A 22144-nucleotide genomic window follows, 5' to 3' on the forward strand; every position below is an offset into this window, starting at 1 on the left:
TACCGAGTTCACTCGATACATTCTTCTACCGAGTTCCACCCTCCAGTGGCTACTGAGTTGACTTGGTATCTTCATCTACCGAGCACCACCCTACTATGGCTATCGAGTTCACTCGGCATCCACACTATCGAGCTCACTCGACATCTTTTGGCTACTGAGTTGTTTGTTCTTCATTTATCGAGCTCACTCAGTAAACTCTCCTGCCACTCAGTTTCTTAGTGTTTACCGAGCAAAACTGTCACTCAGCAATTGTGAGTGTCGAGAAAATTTTTAGGTTGAGGGTTGTGAATGTTTTGATTTATATTTCTCACATTTTGGCTGTGTTATTTATCCTTCTTCTAGCTCATCCATGTTTGTTGCCAAAATAAAGCTTCGAGTTCTTGTAGTTTCTTGCTCTTGATTAGTATCATTCTTTTTGTAGGAGGAACTTTGTAGTTGAGCTCTTATTTTTGGGTATTGTTCCTTTGTATAATTTTCCAGCCTTAACTCTTTGAAGTTTGAGGAATCAATTGCTACCTTCTTCCTATCTTTAAGGAGCATGATATGTTTGATTTCTCCTTCATAAATTGAGTAATTAACCCTATATATAGATCTATTTGAAATCATTTTGATATCCTTCTGATGGTATAGACGTGGTTTGAGATTAACCAAGAGTTTTGCTGAGTTGGAGGCACTGTGATGAGGTTCAAAACCCTTAAGACCTCATAATGATTCCCTGATTTGAATGAATAACTTAATATTAGTGAGCTTAGTAGGGATGTTATTCAATGATATCCATACCGATATATTTAAGGAGGTAAATGAAGCTTCATTAAAATTTGGAAACCATTTAAAGAAATTTAAGCTATGCCCCTTAACAAAACTAAGAGGTTTTTCCAATAAATTTTGCCTATGTCTAAAATCTTTAAAGAGTAAGGAAATTAAATTATTAGAGAGACAAGTGATACCAACCTGTTCATTGATCATGGCTTCGAACCACTTAACCAGATGTATCCAGGTTGACTTTGGTCTAGTCCATATTGCATAAACTCCATTATGTTTTCAATCAAACCAGCGATCTTTGCTAATAATGATCATGGATACTTCATTTGCTTTCTTTTGTTCTTGATGGTGAGGATTTTTTTTAGGTAAAGTCCCCAAATTGAAATAAGGGTTTAAGCGGGGGATTATATTGTCGATATTTTGATGGATGGGGTTCACTAGTCCGTGGTTTAATGCAGATATTGTTTACTTCTGAGATAATGAGAGGTTTTAGACTAGGAAGATAACTAGATGGAGCTACAGGATTTAGTTTAATTGATTCTTCAAGGGTAAGGTTTGAAGAGGACGGCTCTGTTACCCTTTGGACAGTGTACTTTATTTTTTCAAAGAAAGCTACTTTCTTTTCCTCTCTTTTTATATCATATTTTGCTTCTTTTCTATGGAGATCTAAATATTGCTTGTGTTTTTGTTCCTTCTACCTTTGGATACCCTTCTGATTATACACTGTGCTCCATCCTTTGTCTGTCTATGGTTCCTAATTTCAAGAGATATGGGACAAAGGGTTTGGACTTTGAGAAACTTGGTTAGGATTTACAAGGTTTTTCTTAGCAATACTTTTGTTTCGCTCTTCATGTTTCCATATTAATGCCTCAAAGTTGTTCTTGGTGGTAAGGGGTTCACGATGCTGGGTTTTTCCTATGAATCTCTTTCCACTCTAAGCATATAGTGTAGTCTTGGCATGAACGTTGACTGGTTTCACAACTTTGTTGTGTATAACTGTGAGAAATTATATTATAAAACAAACTTAAACTCACAACCCTAACCCTAAAAACTTTGCTCAGCACTTAAAAGTTGCTCGGCACATGAAGGTGTCGAGTCCCAGTTTTACTTGACACTTGATGGTGTCGAGTGGCAGGTTGCTCGGCACTTGAAGAAAAGTGCTCGGCACAGGAAGGTGTCGAGTGCTAGATTTACTCGGCACTTGATGGTGCCGAGTGACAAGCAATAGGTGCCGAGTGAACTCGGCACAAAGAGGAGCTCAGCAACAATAGATGCCAAGTATGCTTGGCTCCAACTAAGAAATTATAACTTAAGAGATTTCAACGTGAATGCTTTCACCATTAAAACCAGAGAACCAAAACTTTAAGCTTTCAAACAAATTACTCAAATGCAACATATAAGGGAAGATCAATAGATTCAAGTATGCTTGCTTGCTTTTCTATTCAACTGAGATTTAAACTATTACAAAATTTGGGAGCATTCGGCTTCAACCAAAAAACCCTAAAAAAATTAAAACTTCAAACTTTCAATAAACTTTAAACTTTAAACCTTAAACTTGCAGCTCTAATGGCTGCATACAATGGTGCCTGGAGTAATCACTACTTCAATAGTTCTAATCTAACAATGAAAAACTTACAGAGTGAACAAGGGAAGCACGTGCAACTGCAGACACAAAATTCTTTCCTTCTTCCTTCTCTGCTCAGCTTTGCAACTTCTCTCTGATCTGCTTGATCTGCAAACTCATTGCAAAATGAATGTAGAAACATTCCTTTTTGTCACATTCCATTTTCCCCCTCTTTTCAAAATTTGAAAAACTTCATCTACCCATATTAATTTTTTTGGCTATTCTACTAGTCGTCAGGTGGTAGGTGGGTGTTTGGCTCAAAGAGGCAAGACAACTACTGTATTAAATATTCCATCACTCCCCCTTTGTCCCAAGCCAAACAAAATAAGGATCACAATTGATCCAAATCAACTACACCAAGACACTCTCTTAAGTGTACAAAAGATCCAATGCCTAATGGCTTTGTGAAAATGTCGGCTAGCTGCTGCTCTGACTTGCAGAATTCCATCTTGATATCCCCATTCTCCACCAACTCTCTGATGAAGTGATATCTGATCTCTATGTGTTTGCTTCCCCCATGAAAGATTGTATTCTTGGACAATGCAATTGATGAGATGTTGTCACAATAAATTGTGGTTCCATCCTTTTGCCTTTCATTCAAATGTGTCAAGATCCTCCTTAGCCAAATTGCTTGACATGCTACTGCATTTGCTGCAATGTATTAAGCCTCTACTATAGATTGAGAAACAATAGGTTGCTTCTTGGATGCCCATGAAATTGCACCCGATCCCATATGAAACATGCATCCGAAAGTGCTCTTCCTATCATCTAAACTTCCAGCCCAATCACTATCAGTGTAACCAATCAACTTGAAATCATCATTTGTAGTATATAAAATCCCAAATCCCTTGGTACCTTTCACATACCTTAGGATCCTTTTTCCCACTTGCCAATGGGAATCCCTTGGTGTTTCCATAAATCTAGAAATAAAACTTACTGCATGCATTAGGTCTGGCCGAGTTGCAGTCAAATACATTAAACTTCCAACCATACTCTTGTATAATGTTGGATCCACTCTCTTGCTAGAGTCTTCCTTGCTCAACTTCAAACCTATTGTTGTTGCTGTGGGGGCTGCCTTACTATTATACATTTTAAATCTCTCCAAGATCTGCCCTGCATACTTTTCTTGAGAGATGAAGATGCCATCATGCATTTGTTTTACTTCTATGCCTAGAAAGTACTTCAAGAGACTTAGGTCTGTCATTTCAAATTTACTTTTCATAGCCTCTTTAAACTCACCAATTAGAGCCTTATCATTACCAGTAAAAATTAAATCATCTACATACAAGACAACAATCAATACATTACCATCCGCTTCTTTGATGTAAAGAGTGGGCTCACCATTGCTTTTGCTAAAGCCATTTCTCATCAAATATGAGTCGATCCTACTGTACCATGCCCATGGAACTTGCTTGAGCCCATAAAGAGCTCTCTTCAACCTATATACTTTATTCTCTTCACCTACAACTTCATAACCAGGTGGCTTCTCCACATACACTTCTTATTTTAATACACCATTTAGGAAGGCAAACTTCACATCCATTTGAAATACCTTCCACTTGTGCTGAGCTGCAATTGCTATGACAGCACGCATAGTTTCCATTCTTGCAACTGGGGCATAGGTCTCATCATAGTCTCTTCCATACTGTTGTTTGTAGCCCTTGACTACCAGCCTTGCCTTATGCCTATCAATCTTGCCTTCAGCATTGCATTTGGTCTTATAGACCCATTTCACTCCAATCACTTGCTTCTTTGGAGGCAATTCAGTTAGCTCCCATGTCTCATTTCTTTCTATAGCATCTATTTCCTCATCCATGTCATTACACCATTTCTTCTCTTTGATTGCTTCTTCAAAATTTATTGGATCACTATGAGAAAATAATGCAAAATTAACACTCTCATCATAATCTTCATACCTTTCATCTTGGTAGATCTCCCTAAGACTCTTGGTCTTTCTTGGTAATAGGTAGGAGAGTGTAGGATTAGAATCTTCACTGCTACTTGGCACTGACACTCGGTCATGCCTAGAGGAGCTTAGCAGTGACTGAACCTGCATGCCTTTTCTTCTATCTTCTCCTTCTTCATGTTGTTCATCAGTATCTTCTTCACTCATAATTGGCACTTTACTTGAAGTGCTTGGTGACTCATCAATTTGTCCATACCAAGATTGATTTTTTAAAAATTCCACATCTCTTGAAAGCATCATCTTGTTGTTCAATGGGTCATACAATCTATATGCCTTTGATTTTGGGTTGTACCTTGTGAAAATGCATTTCACACCTTTATTATCAAATTTCTGCCTTTGCTCTTTAGGTACATGTGCATATGCTACACATCCAAACACCCTTAAGTGTTCAACTGTCCATCTTATCCGTGACCAAGCTTCCATTGGAATTCTATCACGGACTGCCTTTGTAGGACACCTATTAATTAGGTAAACTATTGTTGCCACAACCTCTCCCCAAAATTTAGTTGGGAGACCTTTCTCTTTCATCATGCTCCTTGCCATTTCAACAATGGTCCTGTTCTTTCTTTCAGCCACTCCATTCTGCTGTGGTGTATAGCTGGCTGTGAGCTCTTTCTTAATGCCATGTTTCCTGCAAAAGTTTACAAAACAATTGGAGGTATACTCCCCTCCTCTATATGATCTTAGGACCTTTATATAATGTCCACATTCTCTTTCAGCCTAGGCCTTAAATTCTACAAATTTATCAAATGCTTTAGATTTATTCTTTAAGAAATATTCCCATGTCCTACGACTGAAATCATCTATGAATGTCATAAAATAAGCACTCTCCCCAATGGAAGTAACTTGCATAGGACCAACTAGGTTAGTATGCACTAACTCTAATGGATATCTAGCCCTCCTAGAATTTTTAGAATTAAAGGGAAGCCTATGTTGCTTACCCAAAATACAAGCCTCACACTTGTCACATGAATTTCCTATATGTGACAAACCTTCTACCATTCTTTTATTTGACAATAAATTTAAACCAACATAGCCAAGATGACCATATCTGAGGTGCCATAGCCATGAGGGGTCTTCAATCACACTCCTTAGAGCTGATTATGTGGGAGGTGCAACACTAACTTGAGATGAGAAACATGTCTCAATCCTCAAGGGAAACATTTTGTTCTTTGTCATTTGAACTGTTGCAAGTAAATTCTTGCTCCCATCCTTTTTTTGAATGATACACCTATCATTCTCCATCAGCACTTTGTATCCATTTTGAATGAGCTGACTAATGCTCATCAAATTGTTCTTCATACTAGGGGCAAAATACACATTTTGTATTTCCCCTTTCTCACCTTTCTTGGTGCGGACCATAATAGATCCTTTGCCAACAACTGGTAGGGTTCCATTCTTACCCATCTTAATTTCTGATTTGAAACTCTTATCAATGAATGAAAACAAGGTTTCATTACCACTCATGTGGTTGCTACATCCACTGTCGAGGTACCAAACCTCAGGGCTTCCTTCTTCACCAACATTACACATGATGAAGGCAGCAACATTGGGTCCACTTCCCATATTCACATCAACTACATTCGCTTGTCCTGACTGATCATTTTTTTTCTTCCAACATTCACTTGCATAATGCCCATATTTATGATAGTAGTAGCATTCTACATTTCTCTTATTTGAGTTGTAGTTTTTCTTACCTCCTCTTAAGGTATTTTGTGAGCTACTTGTTCCATCTGCTCTTTCTGAGCTTTCTGCTGCAGCATTCCTTTGTCCTCCATTACCTCAGCCTTTGACTCTAGAGTTCATGCCTGAGCCATTTCTTCCTCTCCCCCTTCCTCTTGGATTTGACTAAGCCTTGAATGCTTGCTCTTGGGAAGATGAAGAAGTAGATCTATTGATCCTATGCTCATGGGTTTGAAGAGAACCCATCAACTCATCCATTGTCAAAAAAATGAGGTCTTTTGCCTCTTCTATTGTCATGACCAAATGGTCATACTTATGAGGTAAACTCCTCAATATCTTCTCCACTATCCTCTACTCTTGATAGTCTTCTCCATTTGACTTCAATTGGTTAATCACATTGGAGGTCCTTGAACTGAAGTCTGCAACTAATTCATTTTCCTTCATCTCAAGATTCTCAAACTCCCTCCTTATATTCTGTAGCTTTACAGTACAGACTTTATTAGTCCCCTTAAAGTTTGTCTCAAGCATATCCCATGCTTCCTTTGCATAATTTTCTGTTGCAATCTTTGGGAATATTGTCTCTGTCATTTCTGCTTCAATAAGACTTAATGCCTTTGTATCTTTCCTCCTTGACTCCTTCAAATGAGTCTTCTGTGCATTTGTGAGTGCAGCATACTGAGTTGGGTTTGTCACATCATTGAACCCATTAACTAAAAACTCCCACAAATCATTTGCAACCATTATGGTCTTCATTTTCTTTGCAAATATTTCATAATTCTGTCCATTAAATGATGGTGGCTGCTGCCATATCTTTCCTGCATCTCCTGCCATGTCAAATATCTTAAGAAAACAAATGCCCTAACTCGCTTTGGATGTGGGGCCTCAAAGCTCTGATACCATGTGAGAAATTATATTATAAAACAAACTTAAACTCACAACCCTAACCCTAAAATCTTTGCTCGGCACTTAAAAGTTGCTCGACACATGAAGGTACCGAGTGCCAATTTTACTCGGCACTTGATGGTGTCAAGTGGCAGGTTGCTCGGCACAAGAAGGTGTTGAGTGCCAGATTTACTCGACACTTGATGGTGCCGAGTGATAGGCAACAGGTGCCGAGTGAACTCAGCACAAAGAGGAGCTCGACAACAATAGATGTCGAGTATGCTCAGCTCCAACTAAAAAATTATAACTTAAGAGATTTCAACGTGAATGCTTTCACCATTAAAACTAGAGAGCCAAAGCTTTAAGCTTTCAAACAAATTACTCAAATGCAACATACAAGGGAAGATCAATAGATTCAAGTATGCTTGCTTGCTTTTCTATTCAACTGAGATTTAAACTATTACAAAATCTAGGAGCATTCGGCTTCATCTAGAAAACCCTAAAAAATTAAAACTTCAAACTTTCAATAAACTTTAAACTTGCAGCTCCAATGGTTGCATACAATGGTGCCTATAGCAATCATTGCTTCAACAGGATGAATCTAACAATGACAAACTTACAGAGTGAACAAGGGAAGCACGTGCAACTGCAGACACAAACTTCTTTCCTTCTTCCTTCTCTGCCCAGCTCTGCAACTTCTCTCTGATCTGCTTGATCTACAAACTCACTGCAAAATGAATGTAGAAACATTCCTTTTTGTCACATTCCATTTTCCTCCTCTTTTCAAAATTTGAAAAACTTCATCTACCCATATTAATTTTTCTGGTTGTTCTGCTGGTTGTTAGGTGGTAGGTGGGCATTTGGCTCAAAGAGGCAAGACAACCACCATATTAAATATTCCAACACCTGCCTCTCGCTTCAAGAGTTAACAATACCATCTCTTTTATCGACATACCTGTCTTTCGTATATTTCGCACATTTCACTTGTTGCTTCATTTTTGCAGATATATCCGTGACCAGAGGCATGTAGTGGTTGAACTGTTGAGACTGCATCATTTTGGCGATTCTGAAGGCATCTTTGTGAATGGTAATTCAGCAAACCTTACAGGACGATCTTGCAGACTTGGAATACTCTATTTTCCATGGCTTCGAAGGATTTGCCATCATATCAACTAGGGTTTCTTTGATGCTCGGGGGATCGCAATTTGACTTATGGAGATCTCACATATCATTTTTCAAAATATTTATTATATTATTATTAACAATTTTATTAAAAAATCTAACTTTCAATTTAAAGATACCAAGATTTTAATATTCTTACTATAATTTACAACAATTTTAATTTCAATACAAAACATGACATTATAAGACGAATATGATGCAAGTACATCCTCTAATTTGAATTTTTAAGATGAATATGAAATGAAAAGTAATTAGAACATAGAGATCAAGGGATCTCCTTTCACCAATGCTACCGAAATCAATTATATATTAATAAGAAAAAGAGTGATGTAAAATACTAGCTAAAATTCTACTATTTGAGTCACATTAGTTAACGTCATACAATATTCAATGTAAAATGTCCCCAACACAAATTTACATAAGTGTAAGGTGCAAATTGCGGTTTTGGCTATGGAGGGGCCAAAATGCACCTGCATAACCAATTTGTTTCTATTTTAGAAAAAAAAAAATTCATAAAACTGTTATACAGAATTTTTAAATTAATTAATAAAAGTGCATTTTGACCCTGCATAGATAACGCCACAGATTGCAACCATAAAGCTTGGAGTGCATATACACTACCCTAGGTTATTTTCAAAGAAGAAACTGGCTGCAAATTCAGTCTATTTTCTTTAGTGACCACTGACATGTAGCTTGGTAGTGTGTGAACTAGCCTCAAGATGCCACCTCAATAACTTTTCTTGTAATTTTAGTCTATTTTCTTTAATGAGCAATTGTCCAAAATTCTATCTCCATGAGCATCTTGTTTTGCTATGAAAATACCAAGCATTCGTTTTGTCTTTAATGAGCATCTGTACAAAATCAACCTATCCTCACGAGCATCTTGTTTCGATAAGGAATACAAAGAAAGAGTTCATTTTGGGCATCAAGCATCATTTATGAGACAATGTGACATTCTCATCTGGATTTTAGCAACTATATTCAGTATTAATGGGGGATTAAAGTGGAACGTATGATAATGTTGAAATTTGAAAGTGGCTTTGATTTGATGCGATTACTCTGTAAGGAATCTCCATAGCTCTCGAGCTCAAGTTTCTTTATCATTTCCATATATCTTTCCTCCGGAGGTGTGAAATTCTTCCAAAACATTAATCAAATACAGTGGTCATGACAATAACCTTTTATTATTGTGCAGGATATTAGATTTTTAAGGAAGTTAAGGAAAGTCTAAGAAAGCTGGTTAGCATCAATTATATTTTCTGGTCCTCGTCGAAAAAATTGTACTCACCATTCCACATTTAATTTTAGAGTGATCATTCTGCATGTTAATTTATCAAATCACTATATTAAATTAAATGTTACATCTGAACTAATGAATATGACTTAGTTGATGAGAAAAAAATGTTGCCATCTTCAACTACATATATGACTATAAAAATTATTGCAAATTTAAATTGTGGATAAAAACTATTTGAGATTGGATTAGATTTTAAATTTATTTTAATAGTTTCAATAATAGAGTTTCTGGGAACAATAGCATGATTTGATAAAAAAATACTATGTAATAGAATGTCACTAGAGATTGGAAATAGTGGTATATAAAGACTTTTTTTATATATTTTAAATTATTCAAAAATAATTTAGATTCTTCAAAAAATAATTTTTAATATATAGATGATAAAAATTATTATTATAATTTTTTTATAAATATATTGATATATTAATTATTCAAAATGTTAAAAAACAATGTTTTGTCATTTATCATTATGTAAATTTAGTTGTTTGATGATATTCTATAAATTCTAAAATAGTTATATGATTACATTAATTGTACATTAGATTATATTGTATTATATAACTTTTTGAATATATGAATAATTGAAAATCAAATGTTTAAAATGATAATTGTATGTAAATATTAAGATAAGTAATATATTTTTGAATATAATTTGATTACATTAATTTCACACTAGACTATATCCTATTATATGAATTTTTTAATATATGGATAATTGGAAAATCAAATGTTTAACATGATAGTTGTATGTAAATATAAAGGCAAGTAATATATTTTTCAATATAATATGATTACATTAATTGCACAATAGATTATATTATTTTATATGAGTTTTTGAATGAATGAATAATTGGAAAATAAAATGTTTACTATGACAATTGTATGTAAATATTAAGATAAGTTTAATATAATTTTTAATATAATAGATATTATAAATTAATTTTTCTGCATTATCAAATGCTCTTAATAATATAATTTTATTTCAAATTGTGATGTTTGCAAATTTCTTGTCTGTTTATCTATGTTTCATGAGTAGAAGTTCACAAGAATCCCTCTTGCAAAATAAGATCTTTTATATTCTATGATACTAGTGTCTACACATGAAATATGGCAACCAATGATAAAGTCTTCTATTCATTGTATGGAAGATGGATTTTGGTGAACCATACTAATGAAATATGTCTCAATGAGTTTGACTCGAATTACATAATAATATGTATAATTTGTATACAGTTTATTCGCATGATGTATTTTCTTTGTATACATTTTTATCACATATTCACATACTTTGAACTATTAAAGAAGAGAGATATTATCGATTTCGTATAGGAAATACAAATTAGAAGGATATCTATACATTTACAATGAAGGATAAGGGGAGGAGGAAGAAAGTAGTGTCTGTGTGTGAATGAGAAATATATAAAGATGGGGTAGGGAAGTAAAAGATATAGCATATGAATATAAATTGAGAACATTATTAAAAGTATACAAGGCTATCGGCTTAACCCTTGCACCCTTGATAGGTGCAAAATTCTACTATTTGAATCACATTAGTGACCATCATATAATATTTGATGTAAAATGTTCCAGGTGCAAATTTACACATGTGTAAGGTGCAGATTGCAGCCATAAAACTTGGAGTGCGTATACACTACCCCGGGCTGTTTTCAAAGAAGAAACTGGCGGTAAATTCAGTCTATTTTATGTAACCACTGACATGTAGCTTGGCAGCGTGTGAACTAGCCTCAAGATTCCAATTCAATAAGTTTTGTTGTAATTTTAGTCTATTTTCTTTAATGAGCATTTGTCCAAAATTCTCCCTCCACGAGCATCTTGTTTTGCTATGAAAATACCAAGCATTCATTTTGTCTTCAATGAGCATTTGTACAAAATCCTATCCTCACGAGCATCTTGTTTCGATGAGGAATACTAAGAAAGAATTCATTTTGGGCATCAAGGTTCCACATTTACGAGCATCATTTATGAGAAAATGTGACATTCTCATCAAGACTTTACAAACTATATTCGGTATTGATGGGGGATTAAAGTGGAAGGTATGATAATGTTCAGATTGGAAAAGAAACTTGAAAGTGTTAGAAGATAAGTCACTGGATGGAGCAAGTCCTCATTGGGGAATATCTTCAAATAAAAGGAAATTATCATTCAAGATAAGATGAAATAGTTGCAGGAATGCATGCTATGAGGGTGTCCTCTACTAAAGATCACCTTGGGGAGGAAAGTTGGAGAAACAAATGGAGTTAGAACATAGCCAAAGAGGAGGTCTATGGGAATCAGAGATCTAGAATCCAGTGGCTATCCACATTTACGAGCATCATTTTAGGATTAGGAAATCACAAAACGAGCGTTCGTCTTATTGTTAAGAGTCTTGAGAGGACATTTCCAGCAAGAATGATTAAAGATCTACTTGAATGATGGCCTGGTAAATGTTGAAGATGGAAAATATGAACAAAAATGAGAAGGAAAATTTTGACGAGGACTCGTGGGTTGTTGAAGTAGAATCAAGTTTAGAGGGCGAGATGAGACCAGCAAAAGTCAGTCATTGCCTCATTCATGCCGTCCCAAAGCCTCTGTTGAAGAATAAGGCTGAGGGGTTCTATATTCCTCAAGTCATCTCATTGGGTCCCTACCATTTCCCACAACAAGATGCAGTCGATGATGTCATGAAACTTCTCAAGTCAGAAGTGGCAAGAAAAATGCACCATAAAATCATCTGGAAAGGCGGCCTGAAATCGGTGATGGAAAAGTTTATGAAGGAAGAGATGCAGGAAAAAGTAAAGGAAAGCTATGCTAGTAAGGAAGTGATACTCAGCAGTGAAGTGCTGGCATGGATGATGGCGAGGGATGCCTGTTTTGTTCTCGATGTCCTCGATAGGTTTGGAGAAGACGAAGGTAAAGAGAAAGGAGTCTCAGTTTTCATTGATGGTATTCTTAACAGGGAACGACATCATCCTCTGTTGACAGAAATTGTGAAAGATATGCTCAAGCTGGAAAATCAACTACCACACTGGGTTTTGAAGAAAATCAGGTTCGAAATTCTGGGGTCAAATGATGATATGTGTTTTGAGCCGGCCCTAAAAAGCTTATTCCCCATCAAAGCAGCAGAATGGAAGAATCTTGAAGACACGGAATATTCTCATATCCTGCAATTGCTTCATGACTACATTGTTGACAAGCAAGTCCCCGCCCCCGACAATGTCCAGTCAGAGAATATCATATCTTGCTATTGGTTTGTGAATTTTCTTTGCAAGATTAAAGAATTCATCATGCACACAACGGCCAGAACAGAGAATATGATTTGCAAGATTAAAGAATTCATCATGCAGTTGCACACAACTATATCGAGTAGCACTTGTAGGAAATGGGTATTTCTCCTTGTATTATCTCCCGTATTTGTCATTTTGTTCATATTGGGGATCATATTTGTCATTTTGCACTATATCATTAGGGACCGCATAAATTGACACGCTGTACTCACTTACCAACTGCCTATTTAGTATATTTGGTAGAGAAGAGGGGATAGAAGAACATGTTCCATCAATATGGGAGCTAAGAAGGGGAGGAGTGAAATTCGAGAAAGTGGAGGGTGGAATTAGTCACATTAAGTTTGACAAGAATAATTCCACACTGTTTTTGCCCGAGTTCAAAGTAGATGACAGATCAGAAGTGATACTCAGAAACTTGATTACCCTCGAAATATGTTCCGAAGGAAATGAGAAACCCGTTACGAGGTATGCCATTCTAATGACCGACCTGGTTGACAGCGCTAGAGATGTGGGTATCTTGAGACTGGAGGACATCATCACCGGCAAGCTTGGAAATGATGGAGAGATCGCTCAGCTTTGGAAATCCATGGTGACGCCCACAGAAATTCCCAGGTACGAATCTATAGATATTGCTGCTGAATCCATTAATCGTTACCATAAGAAGTGGCAGAAACGTTTGGCTTTTCTTAGACATCGATGTTGTCTATGCGGTGATTTTATTGGGCTGTTGTCAGAGTTTATCATGACTTATGGTTCCAGGCCATGGTGGTTCTTCTATGCTTTGATCGTACTTGTAATTTTAGTGTTAACAGCTATACAAGTAGTATGCCTTTTAAAATCTTGGGGGTCCAAATAGATATCTCTATTTAGACAGTCATCCTTAAATATTTAAGATTACAATCTTGACTATTTAACACTTTAGTGTAGGAATAAGTCTTAGTGTGTGATGTTTAAGCCATCCGCATCTAGACATCTCCATCTGATAATGCGATTAGACCGACAGTACTCGATGTTTTAAATATTGTTATTCTTAAATTATTAACAATGGAAGCTAAAGAATTAATGATCTTTAACTTCTTATTCTTAATATTCATCTCATTGAAGGGTTTTGAAACTTTATATATGTTATAAGTGATTTTAAGCCACCCTGTGAGATTATAGAATTTTGATATACTTTTTACTTTAACTAATATATAGTATATTTTATTCTTGTAACTCTATTTTTTTGGTTCTATATTTCCTCTCATCATTTACTTTTTAGGCAATCTTATAGCCATTTCTTCTAGTGTCTATGAAAAATTAATGAAGGTCAATATTATATAAGAAATTTGAGAGTGTAGATTTTTTTCACGCATCTTAAATATGTACCATCTTTGAATGATTTAGAAAATCGAAGTCTGTTTTTTCTCTATGTTTTTAGATGGCATTTTTAAATAAATTTGTCCATTGTAAATATTTGAGAGATTCTTTGAAACATTCTAAACTCATCATTAAGTTTATTGTGATTAGAAATTTAGATAAAACTTTTATATCATTTTACATGGAAATTAAAATCTAGATTTGCAAGAGTTCTTAAAAAGTTTATTTGCTGGATTTTATTATAATATCATTCAAAATATTTTAAAATCCTAAGATTAATTAATCAATTAACATCTTTACAACTATTTTAATAGTTAGAAACATCACTCTTTGTTGAGATAAAATGTTGAGGATATACCAAAGATGGAAAATTAAATTACCATTCTGGGCATAGGTTTTGAGAAATGCAGGCTGTTGCGTAGGATCAAATGATGATATCTGATGTGAGTGGGCACCACAAAAATTTAGGCCCTATCAAAGTGGGGAAGAGAGGAATCCAAAATATAAAAATAATCTCATATCTTGCAATTGCTTGATGAGTGCATTGTTGATAGGGTAGTCCCTACCTCCTCCACTTTCTAATTGTGGGATTAGTATAAAATGGTTATTTGCGTTACTTTTCTAAACCAGTTTTTGTCATGTGTTTCATAGCGGGGATCCTAATTGTCCTTAAACACTGGACATTCAACATTTGGTACTCTATTATTAACTGCCTATCATTTAGAGGAGTCGAGAAAACATTTCCTGTCTGTTGGGGAGTTATGAATGGTAGGAATGGAATTAAATTTGTCAACACAGGTAGACAATATGTCTATACCGACATCACTGAGTGTTTGAAATAGTTATATTAATTCGTAAAGAATTAGACTGTAAAGAACTAAATGATTTTTAACATGTTATATCTTATTCTCAAGAGTTGTCTCAGCTAATAAATTTGATACCAAGTTTATATCTTAACGTATATTCAAGTAATCCACTTGATGTTTTGCAAAGATTATTGATATATTTATTTTCATTTTTATAGGAAGGTGTTTTATATAAGAAAAGGTCAACCTGACTTTTCTAATCAACGGTTCACAGCGTAAAAGTGGGGTTCATCAAATTCATTTGTTTATATTTTGATTTAATGATAGCAACATTCTCAACTTTTTCACTTTTTAGTCACATTCACTTTTTATGGCGTTGTCATCCTGACATATCTATAACTGCAAATATCGCTGATGGTTAAGCCTAGCGGAAATGCATAATTTGAATGAATTGATCATCCCTCAAAGCACTTTATTCTACATTGGAAATTCTGTATATATATTTCAAAGCATTTTATTCTACATTGGAAATTCTGTATATATATATTTGCAAATTCTGAGGCTCTCAGGAAGCTCTTAAGCTGATCCTCCAATCCCGTGTCGTCTTCCAAACTCATAGTCATAGATCTCTTGAACATGGGCACCGTAGAAAAGATAATCTGCGAGATTGCACCCAGAGTTCCCATGAAAAATATGGTGGATTTTAAATCTTCATCCATTTCTTTAAATTGAATAACTTTAGCATAGCCTAATACTATATGTTGATCTTGGCTACAAGTAATAATATTCAGCGGAACTATGATCTTCTAACACAGGGCTAGACTTTATGCAACGATCTCCTAGCAACTTCTAACTTTCTTTCTTCAATTTGTAATTAAAGAAACTAATCAAATAACACACAGATAATCAAATAGCACACAGATACACACAGATGTATGTGGTTCGGCCGTAGCCTACATCCACTGGAGAAGGGAGAGAGGATGTTATATTCATTTTCGTGTGTATCAAGAGATTACAACAACTCTACATATAGAGATACATCAGCCTTAATTAGAAGAAGGCATAGATTAAGACAAATCCAGAAGAATCCCACAAAGTATGCGTTCTCCATAAATAGCAATCTATAGATAGAAACAAATCCCGTAAATCTCTCTTCTCCAACACTCCCCCTCAAGTTGGTGCAAAAATGTCAATAGAGCCCAACTTGGACAATATTTCTTGAAACTTGAGAGCAAGAAGACCTTTTGTAAATATATCCACCAATTGCTGAGTTGTAGGAACAAAGGTTGTGCAGATGACATTGGCTTGCACATTCTCTCTAACAAAATGACAGTTGACTTCAATATGTTTAGTGCGCTCACGAAACACTGGATTGGAAGCAATATGCATAGCAGCCTAATTATCACAGAATAATGAAGTGGGTAGAGATGAATCATAACCAAGGTCCTGCAACAGAGCGTGAAGCCCTATAATTTCACTTGTAGTTGATGCCATTGCTCTATATTCTGCTTCAGCACTTAAACAAGCAACAACACTTTGTTTTTTACTTTTCCATGTTACCAAGTTACCTCCAACAAAAGTACAATAGCCAGTTGTAGACCTTCGATCAATGGGAGATCCTACCCAATCAACATCACTATAGGCAGTGATAGAATTATGGCCAGTCTTACGCATCCATATACCTCTGCCTGGGGACCCTTTCAGATACTGTAAAATTCTGGTAATGGCATGCATATGTTGAACCTTGGGAGCATGCATGAAACAACTGACCAAAATAACTGCATAACAAAGGTCAGGTTGAGTAATGGTTAAATAGATTAACTGACCAACCAACCTTTGAAACTGACCAATATCAGACAACAATGCACTAGTATCATCCAATTTTTCTCCATTATTCGTTGGCGTATCTGATGGTTAGAGTCCAAATTTACTAGTTTCTTGTAACAAATTTAGCACATACTTTTGTTGATTAAGAAAGATGCCATTTTTTGAGTAGGCAACTTCTAATCCTAGAAAGTACTTCAAAGTTCCCAAATCTTTAATGGAAAATCTATTGTGTAGCAGAATTTTTAGCTTAGAAATTGCATTTTGATCATCACCAGTAATGACTATATCATCAACATAAATCAGCACAACAACAATACCGGAGTTACTTTTTTTAACAAACAGAGAAGGATCTGCATTACTTCGTTTTAGCCCATTCAACATAAGGACAGAACTAAGCTTAGCATACCAGGCCCTTGGAGATTGTTTAAGCCCGTAGATTGCCTTTTTTAACTTACATACTAAACCAAATGTGGCCTCTTGCGGATGCCCAGGTGGGATGCTCATGTAAACCTCTTCTTTAAGATCACCATGCAAGAATGCATTTTTGACATCCATTTGAAACAATTTCTAGTCTTGATTGACAGCAAGGGAAATGAGGACCCGTAATGTGTTCATCTTTGCAATAGGCACAAAAATTTCATGGTAATCTACGCCATATGTTTGTGTGAATCCTCTAGCAACAAGTCTGGCCTTATGTCATTCTAAGGGACCATCACTATTGTATTTATTTTTGTACACCCAACGACATCCGACAATTTTCCTTCCTAGAGGTAGCTTAACAATCTCCCATGTGTTATTTTCATCTAAAGCTTGTAGCTCGTCTTGCATAGACTTCCTCCAAACTGCAATGGAGTTAGCTTGTCTAAAAGTTTTAGGTTCTTGAGTATGATCAACGGTAATCAAGAAAGCTAGGTGAGACTTAGAAATATTATTATAAGACAGGTGTTCCTGTATAGGATAAGATGTAGCATGATAAGTGAAGAAATCTTTCATTTGCTCTGGAGGACGAGTTGCTCTACTCGATTGTCAAGTAGCTTGAGGAGATGTGGGGATTGGTGTTGCTTCAGTAACTTCTACATCATGATCAGGAATAGCATCCTTATTGGTAATGGTAGGAAGCGAAACCGGGTGAGATACAGACTCCCCCTGGGATCGACTCCCAGATTCAACACAAGCTTTAAAAAAAGATTTAGATTCCACAAAATGGACATCACGTGAAACGAAAATCTTACAAGTGATTGGATCATAACATATGCGCCCTTTCTTAGTGGAAGAATATCCAAAGAATACACACTGAGTAGAGTGAGCTTCTAACTTATCTCTATGTATTGCTTGCTAGTGCACATAATAGACACATATGAATACCCTCAAGTGTGAGATGTTAGGTATCTTGTTTTCAAGTATCTCCAATCGTGACTTGAACTTAATAACACAGCTGTGAAGATGGTTGATCAAATATGCAGCGGTCAATACACCATGAGACCAATATTGTTTTGGGACCTTTGTTTGAAACATAAGGGCCTGTACTGTTTCCAGGATGTGTCGATTCTTTCTTTCGGCCTCCCCATTTTGTTGTGGAGTTCTGACACAACTTGTTTGATGAATAATGCCTTTGCTTTGAAGATATTCTGAAAAAGATTCTTTAACATATTCGGTACCATTATCAAACCTAAAAGTTTTAATTTTAGCACCAAACTGATTAAACACCATAGTATGAAAATCTTTGAAGACAGAAGTCACTTCAGTTTTTTATTTTAACAAGTATAACTAGGTAGCACGAGAAAAATCATCAATGAAAAACACAAAATATTTATATCCATCATAAGAATCAATAGGCATAGGTCCCCATAAGTCAGAGTGAACTAATTCAAACAACTCAGTAGACATAGAAGACGAATTGACAAAAGGTAAATGTGTTTGTTTAGAAAATTGACAAACATCATAGACATCAGAATCAACAGAAGCAGAGGGACAAAGTTTTGACAAGATACGGTTGGATGGATGTCCAAGCCATTTATGTAAAGTGTGACTTTCAATTACACCACTGGCATGATATGCCTTATTGAGGGAGTTTAGAAAATAAAGTCCACCTGTGTGAGTATGTTCCTTTACCAATCGTCTTCTTCGACTTGCGATCCTGAAAGATGACAGATGTTGGAGAAAATATGACATCACAATTTAAAGAATTTGTAATTTTTCCAACAAGCATAAGTTGAATAGGGAAGGATGGAACAACCAAAGCATCAGATGGATGATTATGAGAAAATAAACTAATTTTACCACTTCCTAAGGCTGAAACAATAGTTCCATTTGCAACAGAGATATCATGCTTATCAATTTTCAAAATAAAATTGATTACTGAAGGGACTATTGGCCATATGATCTGTAGCTCTGGAATCAATAATCTAGGAATTAATTTTGGAATTGGAAGTAAGATAAGCATGAAGATTACCTGACACGTGAGAGGAAGTGGACAGACTATTGCCAGAAGAGATAGTCTTACTGAGTTGTTGAAGAAGATGACCCAACTGATTGATTGAAAAAGAAGTCTCGGCTACAGCAGCATGATCCTTCCAACCCTTATATTCAGATTTGAGATGTGGATGTAATTCCCAACAACGATCCTTGGTATGCCCAGTTTTCTTGCAGTGATCACATTGATAGAGTTCCTTCTTACCCTTATAGCGAGAAACATTCTTGTTTTTGTCAAAAAAATGAGACTTTCTTTTATCATCCTTTTCAGCTAAGAGGACATTAGATTCAATCTTCTCCGTTGAAGTTTTGGATTCTGAGCTCATAGTCTTTCTTCAAGTTTCCTCTCGCTGAATAATAGCACAAACACCAGCAAGAGTGGGTAATGCGGCATCCATCAGAACATTGTGCCTTATGTATTCATACTCAGGCTTCAGACTACAAAGTAGTGAGAAAATTTTATCCTCCTTAGCTTGTTACAAAAGAGTTTGGGCAGTAGTGGTATGTGGACGATACAGGTTCAATTCGTCCTACAGTTTTTTAAGATTCCCAAGGTGTTCACTAAAGGTTTTCTCACCTTGTTGGGCTGCAGCAATTTCAAGAGTGAGTTCAAAAATATGGGCAGCATTATTTTGGTTCCCATATAATTCAGCGATTGAATCCTACAATTCTTTTGCTGAATTAGAAAAAGTGAACGTTTTGGCAATATGAGTTTCCATCAAATTGAGTAACCATGATCGAACAACCTAATCATTGGATATCCAATCCTCATATCTCAATTCAGTAGCTTGAGGACACTTTTTATCACCATTAATGAAACCAATTTTTTTCTTGCCACTAAGTGACAAAGTAATAGCTCTAGACCATGCTACATAATTGATACCATTTAACAGAACTGATGAAAGTCTCCAACTAGGATTTGAATCGAACTCGGCCATGAAAAAAAAGCAAGGAAAAAACACTTACGATGAAAGTCTCTGTCGCATATTCAGAACACACCAGATTTCTAAGGCAGAGGATAAAGGAACCCGCATGAACTAGTAGAGCAGGTGCGGAATTTGAAGAGGGCAGATCTCAAGGTAGATCACATGGCAAGGCCAGTGATCTCACGGTAAGAAGAGGCTTTGATGTTTGTAGAGAACCCAAAATCGCGCAGAACAGAGCAAGATCGTGGGTTTTAGAGGCCAGGTCGCGCGCTAGGAGCACAGAAAACAGCTCAGGAACAAGCAAAAACGGCCACACACCCTCGATTTGGCTCAGGGACAGGCAAAAAATGGCCACGAAAAAGGGTTTTTGCAGGCAAACAGCTTGAAACAATGGAACAGAAAAAATTGAGCGGCCAAGAAGAAATCTTGGGTCTCTCGTGACGGAATCAGGCCAAGACCCGCTCTAATACCATAAAGAAACTAATCAAATAACACACAGATGTATGTGGTTCGGCCGTAGCCTATGTCCAGTGGAGAAGGGAGAGAGGATGTTATATTCATTTTTGTGTGTATCAAGAGATTACAACAGCTCTACATATAGAGATACATAAGCCTTAATTAGAAGAAGGCATAGATTAAGACGAATCTAGACGAACCCCACAAAGTATGCATTCTCCATAAATAATATTCTATAGATAGAAACAAATCCCGTAAATCTCTCTTCTCCAACAGTAATACTGTAGCTTTTAAACTTAGACTATGGTCATTAATTTGACTAGCATGGGTGGAAACTTCGTCAAGTGCATCAATCCAAATTAATATAGACCTTGAAAAAAAATACTTAGATCCTTCTTTTAACGGTAATCAAACTGTGAAAATCTAATAGCAGCAACAAGAAGATGAATAATAGCAAAAAGAAATCACCACAAGGGAAAACAGGGGATGCTATATGTTTGTTAATTGGTAAAACTCAGATTTCTTTTTTTCCAAAACACTATCTCTGATCAAAAAGTATTTTATTGATAGCTCTATGTTTTACTCTTGCTATTTACAACCCCGAGAAAACACAATTGCCCCAATCTCACACTCATGTCCTCAATCTTTCCTTGAAGCTCTCATACCATACGATGATTTGAAAACAGGGGAGGACGGAAAACTCAGAAAACAGAGCATGCACGAATCTTTATTTTATATTTTTCGGCCGATGGGCTTATTTCATTCAGACTTGCCTCCGGAATGTTATGACACTTCGGTGGTGTCGGACGTCTGAGAAGACAAATTCGGTGCCTGAAAAAAGTGCCGGGAATGGTTCAATTCAATGTTTATTTGGTCGGATCCATCCTCCATGTTTGATGTAATTCTTCGTTGAAGGGCACACGGATCAAAACATTTTTGTTGATTTGATTTTGACAAAGAATAATTCAGGATTCATATGAGTCAGCACAATATGCTATGCCAACATGGTTTATGGGATTAACCATCATTATTCTTGGATTTTTAAATTGTTAATGGCTTTTCGGATTAACACAGAGATCGGCCAATCAGAGACCTGGTTTGTCAGATTACTTTTTAACATTCGGATAAATAAATTCAGTAGTGGATTCGCTATTGGAAAATATAATGACGTATAATAAGAATCGAGTAGCAAAAATTAGAGAGTCAAGCTTAGCTTACTTTAGAAATTAGAGTAACCTTATTTTCTTATTCACATATTTTTACTACATTAGTTATTGATGCATATGCTTCATTTTTAAATTCTCTTGGTAATTATTTTCTTAGTATTTCTATTTAATAGATGTTTGTCTCCAACAAAGTTATTAGGTGGAGAGTTCTTGCACAAACTTTTTTTTTTGGTTGTAGAAAACAAAAGAAAATCCATTGTTAAGAAAATGATATTAGATGTATGTGAAAATGGATCAGTGAATACCATTCCCTTACATAACCTTGAAAGGAAGTTTTAAGATAGAAAATTTGATAAACATTATTTATAATTCAACCTTCGTTGATATTTGTGTTTTATGTGGAGAAATACTATAAATATATATAACTTGAAAATGAGATTATATAATTATAT

At 35.7% G+C, this 22144-nt stretch overlaps 2 pseudogenes; one reads left to right on the forward strand and one right to left on the reverse strand.

Annotated features, from left to right (window-relative positions):
- The first annotated feature begins 11840 nt into the window (after nucleotides 1-11840).
- Nucleotides 11841-13536, forward strand: LOC149549869 (putative UPF0481 protein At3g02645; annotated as a pseudogene).
- A 5943-nt stretch (nucleotides 13537-19479) lies between these two features.
- Nucleotides 19480-20082, reverse strand: LOC149549870 (uncharacterized; annotated as a pseudogene).
- Nucleotides 20083-22144: the final 2062 nt, after the last annotated feature.

This window comes from Cupressus sempervirens, chromosome 7 (genome assembly GCF_028749045.1).
Source record: "Cupressus sempervirens isolate cs-2001-9-10 chromosome 7, ASM2874904v1, whole genome shotgun sequence".
In the NCBI taxonomy this organism is placed as follows: domain Eukaryota; kingdom Viridiplantae; phylum Streptophyta; class Pinopsida; order Cupressales; family Cupressaceae; genus Cupressus; species Cupressus sempervirens.